The sequence below is a fragment of the Struthio camelus genome, chromosome 1 (assembly GCF_040807025.1).
Source record: "Struthio camelus isolate bStrCam1 chromosome 1, bStrCam1.hap1, whole genome shotgun sequence".
NCBI lineage: Eukaryota > Metazoa > Chordata > Aves > Struthioniformes > Struthionidae > Struthio > Struthio camelus.
In genome coordinates this window covers 72,213,116-72,241,060 of record NC_090942.1, presented here as the reverse complement: position 1 = coordinate 72,241,060, position 27,945 = coordinate 72,213,116, and the positions used below count along the sequence as shown (strand labels likewise).

Below are 27,945 nucleotides of genomic sequence, written 5' to 3'. Positions count from 1 at the left end.
GTTATCTTTAAGGAGGGGGGAAAAGGGGGAATCAATCCTGGGGGATTTTATGAATCATAGCCAGATGCCTATAATCCCCCAGAGGTGTGATTATCTCATGACAACCACTTTCATTGGAGTTGTCTTATTGCAACCACCAAAAAAAAAAAAAAGCTTTATTGTAAGGGAGAGGGCAAATTTCCTGCAGGGAAAGGGGGGAAGAGAGAGAGGAGGAAACAAAAACTGGCAGATCTGAATGCTGGACATCTTTTTCAGCCCAATATTTCTACTATTCTCACATAATCATTTTCTTCTTTTTGATCTCTGACTACAACTATGAAAATTTTCCCTAAATCTAGCTGGGCTTCATTGTTTCTAAAACAAAAGTATCACAATTACCTTGGGCCTGATTCTCTGGCAATTTCCTGTGTCAGATCACCTGGCACTCACACTTAATCAGCTCCTCCAGTTTTATCTGTCAGAGATCACAGCTGAAATAAAGTTTGGTGGTATTAGTCCCTTGTGGACACAGCTCAGCAAAGGAGTTTGGCAATTATTTTACATAAAATACAAACCCAAACAAATATATCTACTTTCCAATTTTGTTGGAAACGCAAAATTCATTACAAGGCTTGAAAATCTTTTCAGTGAATCTGGGATTGATTTTGAAGAGAACTGCATTGAATTTTCTGCTTTTGTAATATACCATCACTATAAGAAAGTCCTTGACAACCCTGAGCTTTCCAATGCTAAAAAAATATTATAGTCAAGGTGCTTTGGTTACCTACAATTTGGATATGTCTCTGTTTGAAAGAAAATAATTATCTCTAGCATTATCCCTTGTCTTCTCTTTGCCAGGACAGAATGTATATTATTTTACAAATTGAAATGCAGTTGCATGTAGACATCAAATCAAATGTACTGCCTTTCTTCTGATCCCATTATTGCTCAACTTAGTGCAGTATCAGATGTCCAAAGATTTTGCAGGTTGGCTTCCTAGAAGAGTAGCATCTGTGGTATATTACACCTATGCGCTAATCCTGCAACAGAATGACTAAACAGCATGCAGGACAACCATTCTTTTGATTTGCAGGATTCTTTTTAATAGGATCAGAGAAACCTCCAATGCGCAACAATCCTCCAGAAATAATTCTGCCTTAAGTATTCGAGTCAGGATCAAGACTGGGAGTATAGCTTCCTGGTACCCAGAGAAGTCTCTTTCCAAAGTTCTACATCTAGCCTTCCACACAAAAGCAAAAATCTTTGCAGATGTCCGAGATTGGGTTTTTTTATTTGTACACTAAGAAAAATATTTAAGAAATCTAAGGAGAAAAGACCATTTGACAACACCTGCCATAACATAATTATTTAATGGATATTTTATAGCAGTACATAGATGGCCTAAATGATATCTGAGCTTCTCTGTGGTAGGTGCTAGGAGTTCCTTTTTACATATCCTGGACTCTAGGTCTATGTCTTTCCCAATTCCAGTATAAATTAACACACTTCAGAAAAGCTTGTCTAATTTACTATGTCTTTGAATGACTTCTGATCAGCCAGAAGAGCAGTGTGCTCTGCCTCCTCCCTCTCTCCCAACCAAGGGAATAGTGTGGGGTCACTGCGCCAAACATATGCTGCATCCTTCTTGCTAGGGGTATCCCACATGGGGTGATCAATCTAACCTGTGGCTCCTTTCCAGCAGCTGAGCCAACACAAAGAGCCCAAGATTGAGTACAATGTCGCTCATTGTGACCAACTTTTGTTCAGAGGGACACAACCAACTTCTAGTTTTCTGTCTGTGTTACACGGGGGCCCGGTCTTGTCTGCCTAGAACTGCTTCTATTTTTTTGTTGACTATATTCTTCATACATATCGACGCTGCTGGGGGCAGAAGCGGTATTGACCATTTTATTTATGATAATAGGGACAAGTTGAAAAAAAATTCTACATTTTTGTATTTAAAATACTGGGCATAACTGCCTATGGACCATAATTTTTTTGAAGAAAGCATCGCTATATATACGTTTATATCAATTACAGTTATTAAATTGGGTATGTTAGCTCTTGGTTTATTTTCTTTCTAGCTTGTCTTCCTAGTAAAGAACTTTCAAGTGCTGTACAAGGCAAGATCAGAGAAAAGGAGAAAGAGAAAAGATCAGAAAATAACAGCAGCATCACTCCATATTTTCTCCTCAAAATTAGCTGTAAGTCATACATTAGCCATTAACTCATTTGACCTTTTCCTCTTCGAAAGACAGGTTCCACTTTAGGTTTCAACCTAAGGCTTCAGTATCTTCAGCATTGACATAATCTTAATTGTTTTCTGTATTTCTAAAAAGAAATAAATGGGTGTTAGAAAATATACAAAATACATTTACAAGATAAAGCAAGTGATCATAAAATCAGCTCTTGAAAACCTCCAGAAGTAAAATAGCACTTGATGGTAGTGGTAGTAGTAATAAGTTGAAACATTTAAATTAAATGTATACACTGAAAACATCACTGTATCATGTGCTTAAAGTGCTGGGTTCAATTGCTATTTGAAGTATGAGATGAGAAATCCAAACAAAAGTCAATTTTGATGAAAATGTATATCAGTTTGTCAAAAAGATTTCAAAATGTTGATGTGAAGCCTTCTTCTATTGTTATGGACATACAGAAGATATGAACATAAAAACATAATTCATCTGTTCAAATTGTGATTCAGTTCTGTTTGTTCCAAGATGCAACAAATTTCTGCTCATTCCCACTCTTTTCTTTTTTTTCACTGACAAACTATATCTACTTTTTAACTGACCTAGAAGGACTTGCTCAGTCCTGCTTCAGTGAATTATGACAAGAAAGTAATCAGATAAAGGTATCAGAAGAGTATCACTTTTCCGATAGAAAGGTTTCTGAAGTCAAGTAAGGCATACCTGTACTAGTCACTACCCGTATTGCGATCGCAAAGGAGGGCAAAGTTGAAAGTCACCTTCCAAGGTCAGTGTTACAGATCAGTACTTTTTTCCCCAAGGGGGGAAGCTGGTGCAAGTGTTGCCTCCAGGAGCGGTGGTAGCACCCGGATCTGGCTGAGCTTGGGACTCTGCCTGTTTGCGGTCTTCAGCAGCACTGCTCAGGCTGCTGACTGCTGTGCTGATGCGCCAAGGCTTCAGTACTGGTGGCAGCATCCCACAGTAGGATGGACCCCAGCAAAGAGCTGGGGAGTCACTTTGCACTGCCTTCTACGCTGCCAATATCCAGACTGTTATGGTATTCTAAGCTGGCAGATGACCTCAAAGCAGCCATACCCCCCCAAAAATGCTTCTCAAGACTGAGCTTTCTATGGGGTCCTCCGGCAATCCTTCTAAACAGAGCTGCTTAAAGAAGGATTTACCATCCTTTAGGTAATTTTGCTACTCCAGAATATATTTTTCTCTCAAAGTGGGACAAAGTATCAAAACAACTAAACTTTTCACAGAGCAAAGGACATCCCTGATTATTTAAGCTTGCACATTGGCTAATGTGGTGCATCACGGGAGACTGTGTCTAGCTGAAGAGGTGAGCTGACAGAGGTACATCCTAAAGATATATGGTGGACGTGCAAATGCCAAGAACTTGTACCTTAGCTGGAATCAAAAGTTTACTTCAGGTCTCCCTAATGGAAAATCCAACTGAAAGATATTCTTCTGTAGTAAAAGGAAATGTGATTAGTATTCATTTTCAAGAAAAACCTCTTTTTAAAGGAAAAATGTTTTGAACTTTTCAACCAGTCCTAACGGTATGTGAACACCTTTTGGTACCTTTGTTTTCTTTCTACCAATAAAGCAGCAAAAGTTGAGCCTAGCCCTTAAAGCCATGACAGTGAGCGGCCTATTTCGGGAAATACATACAGCTCCTAACTCATCAGAAGGGAATCAAATACACTAAGCTATCCAAAACGACATATCCACTGAAGAAAAGAGGAGATGGTAAATATGACCCATCTATAGGAAATGGATCAATGCATTCATGTGGCTATTCCTACTCATTCAGTGACTACCATACATCATCTCCACTGAATGAGGGAGAGCTTCCATGCAAGAACTAATGTGATCAAACCTGTAAAAACTGTATCTTCAAGACATCTGTATATTAGAGAAATAAGGACTGCATGAATTTTCATATATTCTAAATACAGAGTACTTGATCTTGTAGCTTTAAAGTTCTTTTATGCATTTTTTTTTCTCAGTGAATATGTATACGTAGTTTTCACAGAGCATACAGGATATAAGGGACAGTAAGTATGCTTCAGCATATGGTGAAACCATATGGTCGAACGCTTCTCTGTCTATATCACTTTTATTTATTTATTTTAAATTATGTGATTCACATTATTAGTTGAGACCTCTTTAATTTACATGGCTATAAATGTGATACACTAATTTGTGTTAATTTTTTAAAATAGTTTTTATCATTATTTTATTGGGGATATGGACTAAGTACAGAGCAGGAAAAAAATATGCTGAATATTTCCTGCTGATGTAAATGAACAAAGCAATAGATCAAAGAACTACAATTGCTATTATGCAGAAAACTTTGATTTGTCATTCAGATTCTGAATCTGAATTCCTCTTAGTATATTCTGCAAGGTGCAGCAGGAGGAAAAAATCAGGAAGCAATGAACGTACATGTTTGGGAAATCTTAGCTCCTTAGTTCCTTATCCAATGAGTTGCTAAGGAGCTGAAGAGCCCAGAAACCTAGAGCATAGGCTGCTAGAGCATGCTGCTGACGAACCTAGAAAAGCAGACAGGAGAACAAGGTAAAAAGGTAATTCTAAGGGGATTGATATGTTTCTATGTAATTGGCGTGTTTTGATCTAAAACATTTCTCTCACAAGTTTTGAGAACAGTGGGTACGGCAGAAATTTTTCCCAATGAATCAAGGTTTGTAAAGGTCAGTTAGAACTACACTCAAAAACAACCCAGTTACATTGGAAAGAATTACAAAAAAGATTTTGCTATGTGTCATTATTCATCATGCTATAATAAATAAGCTTATTAGATGGCAGTCCAGTTTGCAACATGCGGTGTCAACCACCTCAAAATACTCTCTCTGTCTTGATTCTGTTTTTCTATTGTTTCTCTACTAAAAGACCAGGGTCTTAATGCAACCTGGAAACCTCCCACCCTTTTTGACCAGGGCTGAGACATTCTACCTCTTCTGTAGGAGAGGGGCTACAGTTTCCACTTGGATTGCTACCCAAGGAGATCAGATGCCTGGTCTGAAATCCCTTCACACACAATTCAGCACAGATTTCCAGTGTGAGCTTAAATAAGCCACTCTGTCATTTTGCACATCTGTTCCTTACCAGTAGTACAGGAATTATAGCACTTCCTGCCTCTGAGGGATAGACCGTGGGGTGTACCAAGGCCATGGGGACGTTTAAGTAGCTCAGCCAGGTGTAAGACTTTGATCTCCAGAGTTATCAATCCAGTGTTTCAAAAGCACTAAATTCACAATAAAAGATTTAATATTTTCAAGAAACAGTTCACTTTTTAAATAGAAGTTCTATCATTAACTTTTTAAACAGCTTATATAATCCCACATAGAAGTTTCAAGACTTGATCTCATTATCTCTCTTTTACTGTAAACTCTCTGTTTTGGTGCAACCTGAAGTTTGACCAAGAGGCATTAAATCTATGCTGGCAGCCAGTCTGTGGATGTTGATATGCTAGGCAGGAGGCAGGTGATTTTTCTGGAGACATAGCTCACTTTCTCTAAGGGAAAATATGAAATAAAAAAGTATAGAATGACCTTGCACTAATAAGCCTCTGCCTCGAGACTAAGATTAAACCTCGTAGCGTACGGGTTGCTTTATGAGTAATATCGGCTAAGGCACTAATGAAAGTATCCCATTAAAAAAATGTATAACTTAGGGACTTGTCTGCACTGGGAAATTTGGTCACTAGTGTAGCTACATTAATGTGGTCTAAAATACAAATAGAAAGGTATATTCAAGTATTGCAGCTGATTCCTATTTCTAACAAAATTAATCAACCAGAGGTCTTGGCTATGAACCCTGCATACTTTACCAGGAGTGAAATCTGGACGTGAAATCTGCACTTTGAGCCTAGTTGTACTTCAAGGACTTTATTGCACAAAGGTTTCTCATCACTGATGTAGCTGCAATACTACTCCCAAGTATGGCGACTCATGTATACTATGACTTGAACTAGCACGTCCTGCACAAATACTAATATACCCCTTCAAAATGTTTTTATTATACTCAAGCATATCACAGAACAGGATTCATCTGAAAATGTGTGCACTAACCTCCATCAGAAGTTAAGTTGTTTCTTTGTTCTGTTCATTCAGGTTATTTTGAAAACAAATTAATTTCCCCCTTTTTATTTGAAATTGTCCATATAAAAATAAAGGCTTGGCTACCTCTGGTAATGATTCACACACACACACACAGATCTGTTGTGCATCACACCCAGCAGGTGCGATGGGTCCAGGCCATCAGGGTTACTGTGCAACGTGCAGATCAGCTGCTGTGCACATGTACAGTAGCTCTGACACATCCAGCATCAATGCTACTACCTGTAAATTGGGAAATTCTGCCAGCTTGTGGGGCAGCGAGCAAGACAAGAGTAAAATCAGCCAGTCTGCATAGAAACTATTGGAATAGAAACATATTTATATAAAAGAATAAGACCTCAAGTCTGGTAAAGTATGGTTGCTTCGAAGTTCAGTGGCACCATTTTGGACTTGTAATATTTCAGATGCCCACTCAAATTTTTCAGTGTCTGATTGAAAAAAACCAACAAAAATATACATCTGTTTTCAGGTGTCCAGCAAGTTAGCAGTATTTTACCTAGGAAACTACTCCCTTTTGTGATTTTAATATTTCCATTTGAGATTCTGTTTTTTAGAAAAGTTTTGGTGGAAAATTTAAGCTGCTGTAACAGAGGGCCCGTCCAGCACAAAGCTTGACTAGTACCTCTAAAAATTACCATACAAGACTCAAAAAGAAATAAAATAATAACAATAAAGCAGTGACATTATTTAGGTCATGTATTTTCTAACCCGTTTGCTCTCCATTGAAAACATTTTAAAAGATTGTTACAACCAGCAAATACCTTTTTATTTTCCAATTGATATTAAAAATTGAACACCAGTGAAAGAGGATTACCAATTGGTTCTTTCCCATCCCTTGGGTATTTAACCATAAACATGTTCAAACTGTGCTTGGTGGGATGGGATAAGAAAGCAAATGCTTTGGTTGCCCGAATAAAAGGTGCATTACACTTTCTTAAAAACTTCATTTTCCACACAGTAGAACTCATACATTAATTCCTTTTATCAGGGAGTAATTGATCTTATCTACCTTTTGCTACAAAAATTAAAGCCATTTTTAAAGTGACCTGAGATACAACATAGCGGAAAGGCATCTATTAGAAAAAGTTAAATGAAAAGCAAAGAAGGGTTCTCTGTATAAACCTGACTCTTACCAATGACTTAGACAGGTCTTTTCAAATAGTGACATGAAAGGATCTGCAGCATCTGAGCTTTCCCCGTTCAGTTACAGTACCTTAAACAAAATTGCCAAAGTAGAAGAGTATCTAAAAGGAAAGAAGATCAAATTTGTTTTCTGACACAAGGACTCTTTTTGCTAGTGGCCATAAAAGCCAAAGTAAAGCTTCAACAAAATATCAAAAGGAGATATAAACAGCCCCTACATTTCAGGTCAATCTTACAAACTGAAGTCTGTTGTTTTCCTACAATTACGTAAAACAAACTCCTCAATGTGGATTTTCTCTGTTCACACTTGATTTGCAGGCACTTCCTCATACTCTTCTACTTGCACAGGGAATAAATTTCAACTCCCCTGTTTTAACTTAGGCCTCCACAAAGTATGACTTGAAGTTTTATTTCAACAAATCAAGAAAGAAACTATCAAATAAATACATTGGTCAACACCTTGCAAATCAAATACTATCCCATGGTCACTGCAACATGTATCTTTCTACTGACTGCTTACCCATTTATCATTGTTATGGAATCCCTGTTAACACACTCGATTATCCTCTCTGGCTCACTGAGCTAGAGAGATCCACGCTTTGGAGGATAAGCAGAATACTGGGTTTTGTGTTGTAATCTTCCCTTTCCTTCTACTCTGCTCTGCTGGCGAGTGGCAAAGATTTTGTCAGTGGGACCAAAGTGGGTAAGGGCAGAGCGAAACAGCAGCTACCTCCAAAGAGGAGCCTCCAGGTTTCCAAATGGAAATCAAATGCCACTGAGTCAGAGCAGTTTTAGCTGCTGTCAGCTCCTGATGGGCTGCTCCGGAGACAGCCCTTATCTCTTTTAAGAACTTGGCTTTCACACACAGACCCAAGAACTGTGAGAAAAGGAGTGAGTTTCACTTAGCCGCCTAGGGACCACCTGCTAAGACTTCCCACTCATATAACCTGAAACAACAGGAAGGAGAAAACCACTACCCACTTGACACTGCTGTCAACTGACAGATGAAAAGCTGTATGCAGACAAGGAATGGAGCAGTCATGATGCAGACCTAGCCTTTATCTAGGCTGCTTTCATTTACTTTTACTTCTAGCAGCATGCAGGGCTGCACTTCAAGCTCCCAGCATGCAAAAGGCCATCTTTGCAGATAGCCAGGGAGATTACTGCAGCTGTAAATACCCTCTCCCCTTGACTACAGATTGTCACAAGCGTCCAACTCTTCTTCTGGCCCTTTGTGGCCCTCATTTTGGCCTGGGATCCCTTAATAATTAATATTTCCACATAACATGACCACAGCAATGAGAGGGCTGTCTTACAATCCAGTGTACTTATGCTTTGACAGCACAATGCTACCAGTGACTGCTGTAAAAAGCCCTCATGGTGTGTGGGTATGAGGGTTGTTGGGACAGTGTTGAAAGACTAGGCTGGGTGAAGGGAGCGAGTCTTGGTGCAGTCACATCGATATTGCCTATTGGCTCAGTCCCTAGATTCATGTAACCACCAATCCCTTCCCAGATTTTCTCTGGAGAGAGATCTAGTTGATCCAGAGGGGATCCCAGGAGCAATCTAATACGTATGTCATGTGGACAGTCAGGGGAACAGCATCAGGAGTGAAACAAGGGGTTATTCAAATTGACAGCATAAACACTCTCTTCTGCTGTGATCAAGACCTGAATAGTAGTCAGCTAATAATGCAATACTCTGCCAGTACACCACTATAAAGAGGAATTACATGTCTCCTCCTTCCTAAACCCTTTTACTGCATCTGCACATGACCATAGATTACAGCCTAGGTTTCTAGCATCCTTCAGGATGTTTCAGGACTTCTGTTTTTGTGAGGGCTTGTACAAATACATCATATTTGAACATCTCTAAGAGGATGTATATAGGGCAGGTATGCATACATTTTGGAAGGCAGTGATAGTTATACTGTTTCAGGAATTTTTTCTCATGTCCTCCTTGGGCTTCTTGATTTGGTTTATCATTCATCAAATGTATTTAGCTAACAGACTTAGAGGTCTCTCAGTGCCAAGAATATAAAATTAAGGTATATTTTAAATGCTTTTCTATTTTGATAGTTCAGTATATCAGAAACCAGTGAAGAACAGTATTGAGAACAGCCTCGCACAGGGATCAGCCAGCACTGGCTTTACTAAGGCCCCCATTTGGGCACAAAAGTCCCTGAGACCTTGCCTAAGGAATATAATTCAATGTAATGAAATAAATTCTATTAACAACCACAGCAATTATATTCATATTTGAAAACCTAAAACACTGTAGCCTCACTGCTGAACTGTAGTCACTTCTGCAGCCAGAATATTTTTGTTTCAAAAGAAGGAAAAAAGCAAAAGGGAGTGCACAACCATGATCACTTATTATTTAGTTGCACCCCAAATGAAAACACTCTGTGCAGACAGAAGTAAGTGATGGCCCCCATCATCCACCTCAAATTTTTATCTAAATGATACATGACAGGTTAAAACACTATGTAGAAAATACTTTATATTCAATCTTATAATAAATTTCTGCAGGCAATACACAGTAGCTCAGTTCAACCACTGGCCCCACTGGAGAATTTTAGTGCTCTGAAGATTAAGATTAAATGAGGAATAGCAAAGCCAAATTTTCTAGTTTTTCCAAGGGGCAGAGGGAGGATTATATATCCCTCTTATATGTATAAAATAAGTTTCCATTATTCAAGAGTTGTTCGGTAGATCAGTCACAAAGACAAGTGTGCTTTTTCTGCAGTAAGCACAAACACTACCTTCATGACACAATGAGGTTTTGATAAACAGAAGCCTTTTAAGTAACATTACAGAAGTAACCATTTTTCCTTCATACCCTTTCAAAGGGGCACTGGCATTTTCAAAATGGTACACATGAATTACATACCAATCTAATGATCATACAGTGCATTGGAAATTTCCTCCTAAATGGCTTCTATTGTAAAAACGTAGTCAATTTACATGTCAGAGTACGGAGGTCTGAATAGAAGGAAAGCCTGAATATGCTCACTTACACCAGTTTAATTCCACAGACCTCATTGAAGTCATTCCTGATTTTACCACTATAAATGAAAGGAAAGTCAGATATGGAGCACTGTAATGTATGATGATGTACTGGTGATCAAAGTACAGTAGCCTTCCATTAAAGAATAGCGTGCATTACTAAGCTCATTTTGTTGTACTAAATGGCTTAATTCTCAGAAGAGGAATGGTTCCAAGCCAGACAGCTAGAATCAGTTTGAAAGTACACAAAATATAAACATATACAGAAGAAAAATGAAAAAAATAAGAGAATAAAGAGTTGGTATCTTGCTCCATCTAAAGATCTCAATGCAATTTACCATCTTGAATTACACTAGCCTCATCATATTCCTTTGAGTTAGGAAAGCATTATATCAATTTGGAGACAATAAGGAGGCAAGATGTAAAGAATAAGGACATCATTTTCAGAATCACCGAAATGATTTGGGAGCCTCAGTTCTTAAAACAAATAGAAAGATCTGGAACTTCAGAAGAGGCTTACATTAAAAAAATCCAGCAAATTAATGGGAAGAAAGAATGCTTACCATTTCTGAAAAATCTGGCAAACCCTAAATGAGCACCACACATTTCAGTGGATGCATCAGAAAACACTAATCAGATCCAAATAAACTGAATCAGAACCAGGACAACAGCCTCAATCTCCTAATTCAGTCTTGCACAAGTTTATTTGTGATTCTTGTTCTAGTTCGTGGAAAGACTGTCAAGGCTTGTCCACGCGTCGGACTACTACCCTCTGCTGATCTTCCATGTGGGTGCTAATGACACGAAAGGCAAACTGGAAACCATCAAACGGGACTTCAGAGCTCTGGGAATGGTGGTCAAGGGTCTGGGAGCCCAGGTGGTTTTCTCCTCAATCTTGCCTGTGAGGGGAAAGGACAGGAGGAGGAGTAGACGAGTTTTCCAAGTTAACAGCTGGCTGCGCCGCTGGTGTGGGCAACAGGGCTTTGGTTTCTATGACCATGGGACCCTGTTTGAAGATCAACAGCTGATGGGGAGTGATGGGATCCACCTTACCAAGCGGGGCACGCGTGTCTTTGCCAACAGATTGGCCAGCCTGGTACGGAGGGCTTTAAACTAGGCAAGATGGGGGAAGGGGAGTGGTATAGTGGCAGGAGAGTCAGTAAAACACCGCTCAAGTCAGGATGCCTCCAGCAGGTGCATACAACCAGGGGAGACAGCATGGGACATGGCTATGGAGGATCCTCTTGCACCTCTTCTGGGAAGCCTGCATGCTTGACTGGCTCTCTCAAATGCCTGTATACCAATGCACGCAGCATGGGGAATAAGCAGGAAGAGTTAGAGATCTGTGTGCGGTCGCAGGGCCATGATCTCATTGCAGTGACAGAGACATGGTGGGATAGTTCACATGACTGGGATGCTGTCATGGATGGCTATGTGCTTTTTAGGAAAGACAGGCCAGGAAGGCGAGGTGGTGGAGTTGCTCTTTATGTGAAGGAGCAACTAGAATGTATGGAGCTCTGCCTCGGGGTGGATGAAGAGCAAGTGGAGAGCCTATGGGTAAGGATTAAAGGGCAGGGTAACATGGGTGACACTGTTGTGGGGGTCTACTACAGGCCACCTGATCAGGAGGAAGTCATCGATGAGGCCTTCTACAGACAGCTGGAAGAAGCCTCACGATCACAGGCCCTGGTTCTCATGGGAGACTTCAACCACCCTGACATCTGTTGGGAAGACAGCACAGCTAGGCACAAACAGTCAAAGAGGTTCCTGCAAAGCATTGATGATAATTTCTTGACCCAGGTGGTGGAGACGCCAACGAGGAGAGGTGCAATGCTAGACCTTGTACTAACAAACAAAGAAGGTCTAGTTGGAGATGTGAAGGTTGGGGGCAGCCTTGGCTGCAGTGACCATGAGATGGTGGAGTTCAGGATCCTGTGAGGAGGGAGCAGGGCAATGAGTAGGATTGCAACGCTGGACTTCAGGAGAGCTGACTTTGGCCTCTTCAGGGACCTACTTAGGGGAATCTCATGGGACAGGGCCCTAGAAGGAAGAGGGGTCCAAGAAAGCTGGTTAATATTCAAGCGTCACTTCCTCCAGGCTCAGGATCAGTGCATCCCTCTGAGGAAGAAGTCGAGCAAAGCGGGCAGGAGACCTGCATGGATGAGCAAGGAACTCCTGGCAAAACTCCAGCACAAGAAGGAAGTGTACAGAATGTGGAAAAGGGGACAGGCCACTTGGGAGGAATACAGGGACGTTGTCAGAGTATGCAGGGATGCGACAAGGAAGGCTAAGGCCCATTTGGAATTAAATCTGGCAAGGGATGTCAAGGACAACAAGAAGGCCTTCTTCAAATACATCAATAGCAAAAGGAAGACTAGGGAAAACGTGGGCCCGCTGCTGAATGGGGCAGGTGCCCTGGTGACAAAAGATACAGAGAAGGCAGAGTTATTGAATGCCTTCTTTGCTTCCGTCTTCACTGCTAAGGCCAGTCCTGAGGAATTCCAGACCTTGGAGACAAGAGAGGAAGGCTGGAGAAAGGAAGACTCTCCCTTGGTGGAGGAGGATCAGGTTAGAGATCTTTTGTCCAAACTTGACATCCATAAATCCATGGGCCCCGACGGGATGCACCCACGAGTGCTGAGGGAGCTGGCGGATGTTATCGCTAGGCCACTCTCCATCCTCTTGGAAAGGTCCTGGAGATCAGGAGAGGTGCCTGAGGACTGGAAGAAAGCCAGTGTCACTCCAGTCTTCAAAAAGGGCAAGAAGGAGGAGCCAGGAAACTACAGGCCTGTCAGCCTCACCTCCATCCCTGGAAAGGTGATGGAACAGCTCCTCCTGGAGGTCATCACTAAGCATCTGGAGGACAAGAAGGTGATCAGGAGTAGTCAGCATGGATTCACCAAAGGGAAATCATGCTTGACCAATCTGATAGCCTTCTCTGACGGAATGACTGGCTGGGTAGATGAGGGCAGAGCAGTGGATGTTGTCTTTCTGGACTTCAGCAAGGCTTTGGACACTGTTTCCCATCACATCCTCCTAGGTAAGCTCAGGAAGTGTGGGTGGGATGGGTGGACAGTGAGGTGGATCGAGAACTGGCTGGATGGCCGAGCTCAGAGGGTTGTGGTGAATGGCGCAGAGTCAAGTTGGAGGCCTGTGGCTAGTGGTGTCCCCCAGGGGTCAGTCCTGGGCCCAGTCTTGTTCAATATATTCATCAATGACCTGGAGGAAGGGACAGAGTGCACCCTCAGCAAGTTTGCTGATGATACTAAACTGGGGGGAGAGGCTAACACACCAGAAGACTGTGCTGCCATTCAGAGGGACCTGGACAGGCTGGAGAGGTGGGCGGAGAGGAACCTCATGAAGTTCAACAAAGGCAAGTGCAAGGTCCTGCACCTAGGCAGGAATAATCCCATGCACCAGTACAGGCTGGAGACTGACCTGTTGGAAAGTAGCTCTGCCGAGAAGGACCTGGGAGTGCTGGTGGACAACAAGTTAAACATGAGCCAGCAGTGTGCCCTCGTGGCCAAGAAGGCCAATGGGATCCTGGGGTGCATTAGGCAGAGTGTTGCCAGCAGGTGGAGGGAGGTGATCCTGCCCCTCTCCTCAGCCCTGGTGAGGCCTCACCTGGAGTACTGTGTCCAGTTCTGGGCTCCCCAGTACAAGAGAGACATGGCACTGCTGGAGAGAGTCCAGCGGAGGGCTACCAAGATGATTAGAGGGCTGGAGCATCTCTCCTAGGAAGAAAGACTGCAAGAGCTGGGCCTGTTCAGCCTGGAGAAGAGAAGATTGAGAGGGGATCTCATAAATGTGTACAAGTATCTGAAGGGGGAGTGTCAAGAGGATGAGGCCAGCCTCTTCTCCGTGGTGCCCAGCAACAGGACAAGAGGCAACGCGCAGAAACTGAACCACAGGAAGTTCCATCTGAACCTGAGGAAAAACTTCTTCACTGTGAGGGTGACAGAGCATTGGAACAGGTTGCCCAGAGAGGTGGTGGAGTCTCCTTCCCTGGAGATATTCAACACCTGCCTGGATGTGATCCTGGGCAATATGCTCTAGGTGACCCTGCTTGAACAGGGAGGTTGGACTAGATGATCTCCAGAGGTCCCTTCCAACCTAAACGATTCTGTGATTCTGTGATTCTGTGAATGAAACAGAGGCATTTTATAATCTGATGGACAGTTATTACATGGGTGTCTATAAACCATCTCTATAAGGACAGTTTGATCAGTAAATGATAAACCAGCTACAGTTTTCTCCAGTTAGACATTGTCTCTTTTCCTTTTCATAATACGGACAAGTTAGTTAATGTTATCAGTGTGTATCAGTCACTCACTGTAACAAGCAAAACTTCATATTGTGCAGAAACGGATGACTGGACAAAGCCTCTATTCAGTCAGTGTCAGTAACAACCATGCAACTTGTTTGTCTCACACTTCACTCATTTACTTGTAAACTCTGCTGCCTCTAATATTATACAGCTCTCAAGTAGGCTCTAGAAGTATTTGACTCTACAGGGTTAATAGACTCAGTTGCCAAGACTCAATAGCCAAATAGAGATGGGTGTCAGATCTCTATATAAAATCTCCCGTACATCCGGAGCTGGGAAATGGAATCCGTGCAAATGCAAGAGAGATAAAACTTAACCAAGTATGCCCTTAACGTTGAGAGCCTCGATCAAGACAGTAATACCTCCATTTCGTAACTAGAGGCTTGGCTTTACGTTAGCACCTGTTTAATAAACTCCTTGCTTCTCATATTCTGAAATGGAAATAAGCCTGTTTTGGAAGCAGTGGCAAAGGGGTTTTCATCACTGAGGGACACTAGGCACAGATGAAGGGAGGTTTGCTGATTATATAGTTCTCATTTTCACTCCATGTTTTTATGTTTTAATTGTAGTGCTCTTTCCCGTTCTTGAAAGGCATAGGTGCTCTGGAGATGTTTGATCCCAGCACCTCTCAGCATTAGGCCCTGAAACACTGCCAGCTCCCTCAGTTTAAATGATTACGACATAAAAAAATTAAATTTATTTTTCATAGGGAAAAAGCAAACTCCTAATCTCTAGAGTGTTTTAAAATTACACTAGACAACACACAAGAAGAGGTTGCAATGAACAAGAATAATTCTTCACTGGTAGGGAGATGGACTAGGTAAATGAATCAAGTCTTTTCTATATCTAATTTCTATGATGGTAAGGCATGAACATTCTGACCAAGCAATTTACATTGATTTACAAGTATAATTTATAAATCTGTGGATGCATACATCAGGATTTCAGATTGGCTTATATAATGTGTATAAATACATTTTTACTTTATTTGTTAATGTATTGCAAACGAGGAGATAAATCTGATATGAACACAAGTTCAACTCATTTTATTCATTTAAAATGACACTCACTCCTGTACAAATGGCTAGCAGAGGACTAAAGCAAAGGCTTTACTCTGTTCTTTAGCCCAGGGGTTAAACTTCTTCCAAAATTTGCATCACGTACTTGTCTTCTGAAATACTTCCTCTTCACTGCTTTTTCACCCTAAGAAATACAGGCATCCTGAGGGCCAGATCCTCAGCTATAATGCAGCTGGGGCATCCTTCAGCTTAGTTCCATCATCTTCAATAAAGTTATGCTAGTTTTCAGCATTTGAGGATTTGAGGTGAAATCTTTGTTCCAATTAAATCAATAAGGGTTTTGTTATTGACCTCAAAGATTCAAGGATTTCATCCTTGGTCTTTCTATATATACACATTTTTTTAAGACTAAAGTGATATACAACAGCTTTGTACAATATGCATGTAGCAGATCCTTTTATGGAAAGACTAGAAAGCTCCTCAGACAATGTACATCCTGTTTCCTGGTAAAGAGTTTCTGAATGTTTACAGAACAAAATATAGGATGAGTTTTGTCAAAGATTTATATAATTTGTTGCCATTTACAAATATTTTAGACATAAGTTAACATTTAAAATTTCTTTAAGCTTATCAAGATAGCAATAGTCTAGTTTTATATCAGCTAGCACATAGAAAACTTTTTATTTTAAGAGCCCTTCTTGTCTGTGATCATATTTTTGAACGAAGGGTTTCACATAAAACCAAAATGACAGTGGACATTTAACAGGAAAGGATTGAAGCAATAAATGTCCAAAGAGCAGCTGGATCCTGTTTCAGCCTGCATGAGCTGTACCAAATAACGGACAGTCTTATTGCCTTTCCATTTTATGCAAAACTACAGTAAAAAAGTGGCATCTTCTGGAAGCTGTAACTTTCATATCCTGGGCAGAATGATATTTTATTTGAGCAGCAGACAGCGGATTCATAAGTGTATATTTAGAGCGAAGTGTATTTGTAAAAATTAAAGAAAGAAAAGTTATGTGTAGGACCCAGCTCCACTGAAATCCATAACACTTTTTCTATCTACTTCCATGGGAGTTGGAACAGACCCCCTGGAGAGAAATCCTGGTTCCTTTTAGCTCCCTTTAGCAAAAAGCTCCAGGACTGTACTCACAGAGTCCTATACAGTCATGGAGACTGTTAAAAAGACATTGTTCATCAGGTAACATGAACTGGAATTCTTGCAGTGTGCTTTCCCCCCCTTCTTATCTTTCCCACATTTATACGAGTCATTCAGTAACAGAAAGGACTTGATCCTGCGCAACCAAACACATGGAAAGCTTGCCTGAGATCAGTGGGTTTTTCAAACCTGTAAACATCTACACATGCTAGCGTCTTCGCAGGTCTGAATAACCTCCCCCCTCCCTGAGCTCATAGGCGATTTCATAACCTGGCAAAAACGAAGCAAGCTGGAAAAAAAGGGCCTGCAAATTTCCACCTATGGGCTTCCGCTTATATCTTATTACTTCTGCAAATTTTGCCATAAAGCATAAAATAAACTCTGCATTCCAAAGAATTAGAACTGACATAATTTAATGTGACTAAGAGATGTACAGATGGCATTGCATTTCCTCTGCAGTGTGGAGAGGTCAGACAGCAATTGGCTATAACACAAACTAAGCTAATATGGAGCTACACGCTGCCAGATCTTGGTCCCACTTACTAACAGCCTATACTATGTGAAGTAATTGAGCATGCAGCAATTTTCTTAACTCTACTTAAGCAAGGGACAATGTTGGAAAATGTCAGTACTCCATCTTAACGAATCTTCACATAAATTGGAAATGTTTTAAAAGGTTTTCATAATAAAAGGTTCAACAGAAACAAGCTTTTTGTTAAGTAGCTCTACAACTCATATACTACAGCAGTTTAGTCTTAGGTCCCTTAGGAGATCTACAAAAATAAATCTAGAAATAAAAAACAAGCCACTTCCATTGTTCACATTGACTGAAACACAAAAAAAGTTAACATTACTTTACGATTATAATTTATCTGATGTTTGTCTAGTTTTAAGTGCCAAAAATGTAACCAGTAGCACTGAAACTGTTATGAAATTATCTAGTTTCTACTGAACAGGTCATCCTCTAACTCTGATCATAAGTAAAGAGGATTTAATAAACTTTCACCGAAAAAAGTCTATGCAAATTGGACTGGGACTCCAGCTACAAAGCATCTTTACTAGTCTACTTCACTTCAGAGATGTAAAAAACACCTTTAAAGCTGCTCTATCCATGCAGCTAAAGGATCTTCCACCACATAACAAGCTACTGGGTAAGACAAGCTCATGTGGGGCAAAGAGTCAAGGGGATGTGATGACACAAATGCCCAAACTGTACCGCTCTCCCAAGATCCTTAGCACTATAATGTGCTAGGATGTCTTTAGGAAATAGTACAAATTAGAATAAAAGACACATACTTTCTTTAAGAATATTATCAGCTCAACAAGCCCCCACATCCCCAGGGAAGGAATAAAGACATTTTAGTCGCTACACAAACGGATAGCTAGATTTATTTTTTTTTGTAAACAAGCAGTTCAAATCTAAAACTACTTGGTTACCTATGTTCTCATGATTACAGAAACACAGAATCACAGAGTAGTTGGGCTTGGAAGGGACCTCTGGAAATCGTCTGGTCCGACCCCCTGCTCAAGCAGGGTCAGATAGAGCAGGCTGCCCAAGACCATGTCCAGTTGGGTTTTGAGTATCTCCAAGAATGAAGACTCCACAACCTCTCTGGGCAATCTGCTCTAGTGTTCAACCACTCTCACAGTGAAAAAGCATTTTCTTACAGAAAATCATTATTAGCAATCTCTTTCTGATCAGTAGAGTTTGCCAATACAAAAACCATTTAAAGAGTGAAACTGTCCTCTAGAGACACTGAGCTCTAAGTATCTGTCTGAAGGTGTGCTGGAAAAGACATTCGGGTTTGTTGGTGTGGATGCGTCTCAATCCACATGAGACTGCTTTTTGGATCCAGTTTGGAAATAAGTTGTCCCTCTAATGTTCCTACACTCGGACAGAGTACATTTCCAACTACAGCAACTCAGCTGAGTTATGGTAACTTACAATGACAATGCCCTGGTAATTTCATCACATTCAATTGTGTTCTCTAGTACTGTTCAAACACTTTAATCCTATGGAGGCACAGAATGAAAATCTAAACAGTGTTGCCAACACTTGAAACGTTTGCATAAATCTTGGAATGCTTAGTATGTTTCTTAAATCTCCACATCCCAGAACCAAAAGATTATTACAGAATATATATATTTATATATATATATTTTTAAATGGTATATCTAGCCCTGCGTGCTTCAAAGAAAAGCTTAAAGTTCTCATAAGACAGCAATAAATAAAAATCATCCAATTAATAATTTTAAAGCCAATCTAATGATTTCCTGAGGCCTGATTCATGCTTTTTGAACATCTGGAGCTGTCAAAATTAAAATAGACTCTGGGAAGATCTCACAATATTAAATGACTGTGCAATAAAGTGGTAGATGAAAATCAAAGTTGATAAATACAAAATGATGTACATAGTAAATATAGTGGTATCTACAATGACAAGTTCTAAACTAGCTATTACCACTAAAAAAAAGATATCTTGAAGTTACTGTCTTAGCTCAAGGAATGCCCATTCAGTGATCAATAGTGGTCAAAAAGGCAAACTGAACATTAGGAATGACTAAGAAAGGAATTCAGATCAAAAAGGAAAATCTAGATCCAGTGCATCCACATCTTGAATACTGCATGCAGTTCTGTTTCCTTCCACATCATCTAGTGAGATTAGATAAGACACAAGGAACGACACCCATTGTTCCTGGAGTTATGGAACAGCTAACTCACAGGAATAAGTAAAGTTTCTGAAAAAGATGGATTTACAGTCTTATTTGCAACTTCCAAAGTGCAATTTTTGCGAACATGGGCAAAGGAATATTATGTCTACAAATTTTTTTAGATAAATACTTTCAAAGCTTCCTTAATATTCGCCCAAAAAGCATTTTCGAGTGGCATACGATTCACTCAAGCCATGGGGAACTTTCAGGCTCCTTTTTTAAAAGACAAGCCCTTATGCATGATTCTCCTGAACCATCATAGCTTAGACAGTTCCATCTGTATCAGCTGGAAATAAAAATACATTTTCCAAGACACTCATGCAAGATGTGGGCAGTGTTATACTTCTGAAAAGTGGGTGGCAGATGAGATTCACAGGTGGGACATACGCTGCTTTCTTCAAAAGCAACGAATACTGCCTGGTTTAGCATGCCAGACCAAAGTCCTTTTGGCATCTGGGATACCAAAATGTTCATGAATGCCCTTCAAACATGCAGTTGTAACAAAGCAGCACCTCAGCCACCCCAGTGGGCACCAATATTTATACATCTACGATGAATCCATTAGGGATAGATTTTGTCCTTGCCTCCCTCTGATCCCATTCTCTGCCCAAACTGTCAGTTAGTACCAGTCAGGTAGCAAATTTAGCTTTTAATTCTTTTTTCTTCACTCTCTGATTGATCATTTAATGCAAGACAGCAAGCCTTTGCCCCTTCCAAGATTTCATTTTGCTACTGTGATCCCCTGATGTAGCAGTTTCATCTAAAACCAGAAACTACTCAAGCTAAATGCCAGTCTTCAATGTTTCAAATTTAAAATCTTTTTGAGGTGCTTGCTCTCAGAGTGCATTAGCTGGCTGCACTGCTTGATTAGCAATGCTCTTTCTGAGTGGTCTATTTACTCCCAGGAGCACTTTATCATTTATCATACTTATGTTCATTTTACTCTTATCCCAATCGTGACAGCTTTCATGTAAAATGAAAAAAAAGTAAAGAAAACAAGACTAATACCTGCTTAGTACACCTTTAATACCACGCATGCATACTCACTCACCTCCTCCCCCCCACGCACATACTCACACTTTAGAACACAAATGTGTTCTGCAGTCTCTTTATGTTTGGCCTTTTCAGCTTCTTCATCAGAGTTATCTGAATGTATATACTAGGCAGAGCTGTGGGAAAGTATAAAGTAGTGTAGAAATCTGCATATCACTGGAGAACCAAGAGGAACAATAGAAATTCAGGCCAACCATCTGGTCTAACACAATGCTCCATTTCAAAAGGTATCTCTCCGAGAACCCTACTAATGCAGGATAATGTGATTTTGGGTCATAGTCACTCTGACGTCCCTGTTGTAGAGATTGTCTAGGTTTAGTTGGGTCAGATCTTTGGAATGTAATGTAACAAAGATAGACATTTTATTTTAATCTTTTGTCTCACAGGAACAAGTGACACCATCTGTTTTCAAAAGAAACTGCTTCAGCAGGCCTTCTATAGGTGGTATGGTCCTCAAGGGTGAAGTTGGAAGTGAGAAGAGCCAAATTTATTCTATATTGCAAGACACAGGAATCACGAAACTACTTAAGCATCACAGAGGACAACTGACCAGAGATACCTCTTCATACAAATGAGTATTTTAAGGGGCACTTTGGAAAAGTAATGCTATTAACTTCACTGACAACCTTCTCCTAACAAAAGGAAAACAACACTTTTATTATCTGGAAGGAGATTCTGTTCCATTCTCCTGGGTTTCTAAGAGAACCTATTCATTTTAATTTAGAAATTTTCCATTGACTGTAGAGTTCTCAAGTTAACTTGTTATTTCAAAAACGAGTTTTTCAGAATGTCCTTTTCTGATGCTCTGGCCTCGCAGACCATGGGAGTACCATAATCATGAATTATACTTCATTTACAGCTATCTAATTATGTAAGTTACCAAGTCAGATTTCAGATCTCTAACTGGTCACAACTAGGTCCAACACAGACTGTGTATTTAACTACTGAAAGTGATGTTCTGAAAAAGTATTTTTTATTCATAAGAAAAATTGAACAAGTGATCAGCAAATGGAAGGGAGATGGCTACAAAACAGCTCTTTCAGGGCTGTGGGTTTTTTTAAGCTCCCTGAAATGTAAAAGGCTAAACTACTCAAAGTAGGCTGAGAAAAATATGTCATAGAAGGGTAACCCTGTGCTTAGGAGAGTTAATGGAGCCCACAGAACAGCAACTCTGTACTTATAATCATGACTACAATGTTCAAGCAGCCATTTCCAAAATTGTACTTTGGAGAGAACTTAGTTAAAGGATTTATACTGTTCTGGTTAATTCCAGCTGTTGAGGTACTTTATCAGAATAGAGACTTTTAAAAGCAATTCAAAACAAGAGTCACAGAATTTCCTCCTCAAAGGACTGCTGTTATGTAACAGGATAGCAAATAGATATTGGGTCCATTCCATGCATCCACAAAATTAGGTTCCATATAAGCAAAGGGCAGAAATCATAATAATTCCATGCAAAATCCATCACAGTGTGTATACCAGTTATACCTGTTTAAGTCAGTAGAAAATCACAACTTATAGCTTTATTAAGATATGGTTTGCCCTGTGGAAGAAATTGTATTCACATTCTACTTCATCAACGTCTTCCTCTTGTTCTGTCTCTTTTCTGTTTGCTCATATGTTTCTTATAGACATTGTCATTTCTTCTCCATTCAACTGCTTCTCCAAATTTTGTTTGGCTCTTTCATTTCCATCCTCCTAATCTTTCTTCTAGCCCTGAGGTCTACCTTACAGTGACTAAAAGATAGGACGAAATGACATAAACACCCCCATTAAAGTTTCATCTAGGAAGATGTAGTGCATATATTTTCTTAAATTCAGAGGTTAAGGTTGAGGCATGTATATGGGTAAGCCTGAGCGGCTGCTGGGTGAACTAGATGGTACGGGACTGGAGGATAAATACACAGGTGGGCAACCATTTTTACGGCACTTTTCAAATGCATTCACTGGGTTCCCCAGCCTGTTACTGAACAGCAAGAACCCAAAGGCAGATTGTGAGCCACGCAGAGAAGCCACTGTGAAATCAAAGCATCTGTGACAATTTCTACCAACTGAAAGATTTTGGCTCTGTTTACACAGACTCTGACTTTCAAGCTTAGAATTTGGTATCTGTTACTAATAAATGATTAGCGGTCTGTATGTAAGGTTATTCACAGTTATTCTTATACATGTACAGGATTGAACATGTACATGGTTAGCCTAGAGAAGACTGAGGGTAGATCTTATCAATGCAAATAAATATCTGAAGGGAGAGTGTAAAAAGGATGAGACCAGGCTCTTTTCAGTGGTGCCCAGTGACAGGACAAGAAGTAACAGGCACAAACTGAAAAACAAGAAGTTCCAACTGAATATACGGAAAAACTATTTATTGTGAGGGTGACTGAGCGCTGGAACAAGTTGCCCAGAGAGGCTGTGGAGTCCCCATCCTTGGAGATACTCAAAACCCAACTGGACACCGTCCTGGGCAACCTGCTGTAGCTGACCCTGCTTGCGCAGGGGGTTGGACTGGATGATTTCCAAAGGTCCTTTCCAACCCCAACTATTCTATGATTCTGTGATTGTTAGGCCACATAAAACAAATTATTTTAACAATTATGTATCTTAATATTTTCATATATTAACCAGACAGTAAGTGGCAATACAGTAGAGGATAAAGCAACAAGGTCACAATAATGTTTACGCATATTTCTGCTCCCACTGAATAACATTTAAATTACTGCAGCAAGAAATGATGGCCTGAGATTTCAAAAAGGAAATATTTTGGTATTTTCTAACAGAAAGAAAAAAAATCCTGATATCTTGTTACCTGAATCTGGTAAATTCTGAGACATCAAATATAGCTGAAGAATTTACATGATAATGGTTTGCTCAAGGAAATAAGACAAGGACTGTGGGTCATATTAAAATTAATATTAAAAGTGAATCTGACAGGCAAAATTCAGTGCATTGGGGCTTGATCACTCTATATTTACAATCACAATGCTCTGGATTATTTAGATCAGGAATTTTGTTTCTGTCTGTTACAAAGAAAGCAATTAATCCTCGTCTGCCTTCAGACTTTGAGCATCCTCACAACAAACACACAAGTAAGGAACAGAGGCGTAGAGGTTAACTGAGATCAATAAGAATTAAACACCTAAATATGCCTGAGAATATGGGCCATAGGGATGCAGATAAGTGCTTATGGGAATTTTGAAAATCACCGCAGAAGCTTAACTCCCATTGCAGTAGCTGCATTTGAACATTTAAAAACATAGTCTTAACTGATTAGTATGGATAGTAGAAATAGTAGTAGAGCAGAGAAGTAAACCTGAATTTCCAAAAGCCTACACACAAATACCTGGATCATACTTCTCCAAACTCAGTATGAAACTTGGCATTTGCTTGGTCTGCCTCTGATATGTATTAATGATTCAGAAGAAAAAATTGTGAACTTAGTTAAATTTGGCAATGGTACTATTTATAATGATGGTGAGTTGTGGAAAGTTTTAGTTCTGACTCTGAAGAAAAAGTAAGGAGGAGATGAAGCTTGGCAAGCTGAAGGTTGCTAGCCAAAACTAATCTATGTTCACATAGTGATGGTCGATGAATTTGGTCCTTGGACACCATTGAATATTGTTGAATATGCTGGGGAACTGATTTGAATGTCATAATGAGTATATCTGCCTAGTTCTCTCAGCAGCTAAAAATAAAATTATTAATTATTTGAAAGAACAATCAAGAAACTATAATAATAATACAAGACAGTGGTTTATGTTCAGTTTTGTTTTCAACAGTTAAAGAGTTGGAAACAGGATAAAAACAAAACAAAATAGTGGAACATCAAATGAATCCTTCATTTAAAAATCACCTCTCTTTTCCTCAGATATATTTGTGGCTCAAAATCATTTACCCAATAATTCTGACAAATCTTGATCTGTATGTAGATTAGTCCCAACAACTACTTTGTGCACACTCAAAATTAAAAGTCAGAAGACAGAGAGGCTAGAAATTTTTCCTGTTACCAAATTTAGAATTTGCTATTCAAGAATATTCTCTGTTATTAACCCATGTTTTGCTTTTTCCATGAAATTTCTGATCAGTGAATGGAGTCACTTGAATATGTATCGTACACAAGCACAAAGTGAACTAATCTAAAAGTTCAATTGATTATTTTTAGAAATGAAAAATTTCCACCATTTTCCTAATTCTAGCTTCATGAAGTAGAGAGAGACATAGGAAAACCTTAAAAAAAAAAAAAGTTGGGGGGGATGACTATGTACCAAAAATTCAGTGAATTACAATGTAAGTAAATTAGTCTCCTAATTAGTCCTCCTCCTGGAGGACTTTTAGGACCACTCAGAGTGTAAGAGCAATAAAAATGAATCATATATGAATCATATATAAAATACCGCTTTGCTCTCGTATTTAGCTGTTGGAAATTACTAACACAAGAATCAACTGTTATGGCTGTATTTAAACCAATACTTAATGATTTTATAGTTACTAATAGTGCACCCAGAGCTTTTTGTGAATTTCTTGATTGAAACTGTTTATAGGGTCTTAGCTCTGCATTAAACTCATGTGGGCCTAATAGACTCAGACAGAATTTCGCAGGTTAAGCTGTTCAGATGAGGTCATTTGCTCAAGATGTTTCAAATTTTGCAAGAACAGATGATCTTATGAGAATGCTTCCATTATAGAGGTCAAAAGTCTCATGAGAAGGACAATAGGAAATACCTTTCTTTTTTGTTTCTAAATTACCATGCAAAAAGTATGCAGTAATGTGAAGGAAGCCGAGGCAGGGAAAAGACAAGCAGAAGAGCTTCTCTTCCCTTTTGTTTCTCCCTCCAACTCTTATGTTATCTAACACTGTGTGCTGGAATTTCTGAATGGAAAGGCTTCCTCCTCTGTAAATTGTTTTGGAATTCCTGCGGCACTAAATAAATATATACGAAGTATGTAAGGGAGGGAACATATGGAAGAGAGGGGATTGTAACTCATGGGCAGGAGCTTCCACATGTACATTGTGCTTTTCAGAGGACTATGTGAAAACTAACTTTGATAGTTTGGATGAGGTAAAAACTGAATATGATCAGCTCCCAGATTTGAGGTTTACAGCAGTATCTACAGATGAGAATAGAGAACTTTTTTGTGTGGGTTATTAAATCAGTCAATTTATGCTCTCTATACATATGCACAGAAAAGAACTGGAAGGCATTTTATTTTCTTTTGAAAATCAAAGTGTTGGCCAATGTTATGGCAGAAGGCAAAACTGGACTGAAGATGGTTTGCTCCGTTATGCCTACTGCTATATTTTTAACCTGGAATGACAGCAATTGCTCTGTGGGGCTTTTTTAACTGTATTTTTCCATTATGGCAATAAATGGTTATTTAAATGCCATCAGGTTCAAATTATGCCACTGGAAAATACAGCAGGGAAAAGTATCAAAGACAAAGAACTTTTAAATAAATCCCATCTCTACACCTGCCATATGAGGCAATTCCTATGCCAGATGGCAGATGTTTATGATGGTGCTTAAAATAAATAAAAATTAAATGGATCTCAAAACTTAATTGTTTTTAGTGGAAGGGCTCTCAATTAACAGGATTTTTATTTTATTTTTTGGGTAGAGATCCTATCAGAAATGACCTGAAAAGCCAAAGCTCTTTACCATATAAGAGAAGATAAAGAGATCAGAATCTCAGGCATTAAAAGAGAAACTTCTTTCCTCAATATAATTTTATATAAAATATCTCATAATCGGGCTATCATGATAGAGAACTCTTCATCCCTTCAATATAACACTTAGACAGTACCTTTGGAATATTCTTGATGTGTGACAGTTTACAAAGGATATAGATCAATCAGACATGTTCTTCTCAGATTTCCTGCAAAAAATATATCAGCAGTGGAACACCAGATTCAAAAATCCCTTTTGAAAACTGAATATGTACCTGATTCTCAATGTTATGAGTGATCTTTTACAGTTTATAAAATACTTAAGCCCTCCTATAATTAGTACAAGTTCTTATCTGAAGAACTGTAATTTGAACAAGATATAGTTTTCGCTGCTTGCTAATGTTTCATATATAAAGATCAGCTATGTCCTTTTTTAGGATGTGTTACATTTATAAACATGTTGTTATACATGAAAGAGGCCATTCTCATTTAGACTTATACGAATCAATGCCATACCTTACATTGATATGTATCTGGTATATGTCAGAAGCTATTACAGAAATTATATATAAGTAGCACATATTTTTGTTCTACATGGATTCCCCAGCTACACAGATTCAGCCTCAGCTGAATAAATGACAAAGAATTTGTGTGTTCTTCTGCCATTCATCCTCTGTGCAGGTTTCTATAAAGCAGATGTGGGTCTGAAGAGGAACCTCTTCAGAGGTTCCATACCAATTGAACTGCTGAATCAGAGAACGGAATTCTAAGAGCCAGATCACAGTATACAGCCACTAATTTGGATCCTTGAGAAATGAACCCAAGCAGAAGACAGTTTACCATTTCATTTCGGATGTGGCACACAGTGGCAGAATCCTGTACAATATCATAGATTCCTGAAAAGGTAGCAAAAATATCATGAAAACTTTCATGTCTTCAGGACAAGAGTACGTCATCAAAGCATTGGTTTATGCTTTCATAGCTGCAAAGAACTGACTGAGGTGTCCTACACTCAAAACCAGTTCATATCAAAATTCAGGAGTATATTTCCAGAAAAGGGCTGTTTGTGGTCTTCAACGGTCTCTCTGATCTGAAGTCTATGTCCTAGCCTACAAAAGCTGATCTACTGCTAAATTTCAAGGAATAAGCCTTTTTTGCAAAGATAATCATGACAGCTCGGCATAGATGTATTTTAGAAATCTTGACTGTGGAGTGTTTACAGCAGTAAGGTCACAAGGTCATCAGTACAGAGGTTCTGAAATTGTAGTTTGTGTTCTGTAAGGGGTATTCAAGTCATGTAATTGTGGTAATCCAGCACTACTGCTGTCAATGCTGCTATGCAACATCAGGGCCAGAGTTGATGGCATTACCCCTCTTCAAAAACAGGTGAATCCTTTCACTAGGAGAGTCATATTTTGCTACTGAAAAGTAGCTATTACACCTAATGCTATGGCTTTCATCAGTGTCTAAACTAGGCCTAGTATACTGCTAGTCGCTTTCATTTCTTCATGAATGAGTTGCCAGTAGGATTGTCTGGGATATT

The 27,945-nt window shown here is 39.5% G+C and overlaps 1 protein-coding gene across 10 annotated transcripts in view; it reads right to left on the bottom strand.

Moving 5' to 3' along the window:
- MGST1 (microsomal glutathione S-transferase 1) overlaps positions 1–27,945 on the bottom strand; it is a 78,463-nt gene that overhangs the window by 16,222 nt on the left and 34,296 nt on the right. For 7 of the 10 annotated variants that reach the window (XM_068948316.1, XM_068948298.1, XM_068948290.1 and 4 more), the window contains one exon: positions 2,195–2,310. The exons of 1 other annotated variant lie outside the window; for it this stretch is intronic. The gene's annotated coding sequence lies outside the window, so the exon portion shown is untranslated. The remainder of the gene's footprint in view (positions 1–2,194; positions 2,311–27,945) is intronic. 2 more of the 10 variants (XM_068948244.1, XM_068948264.1) reach the window with 1 other exon arrangement.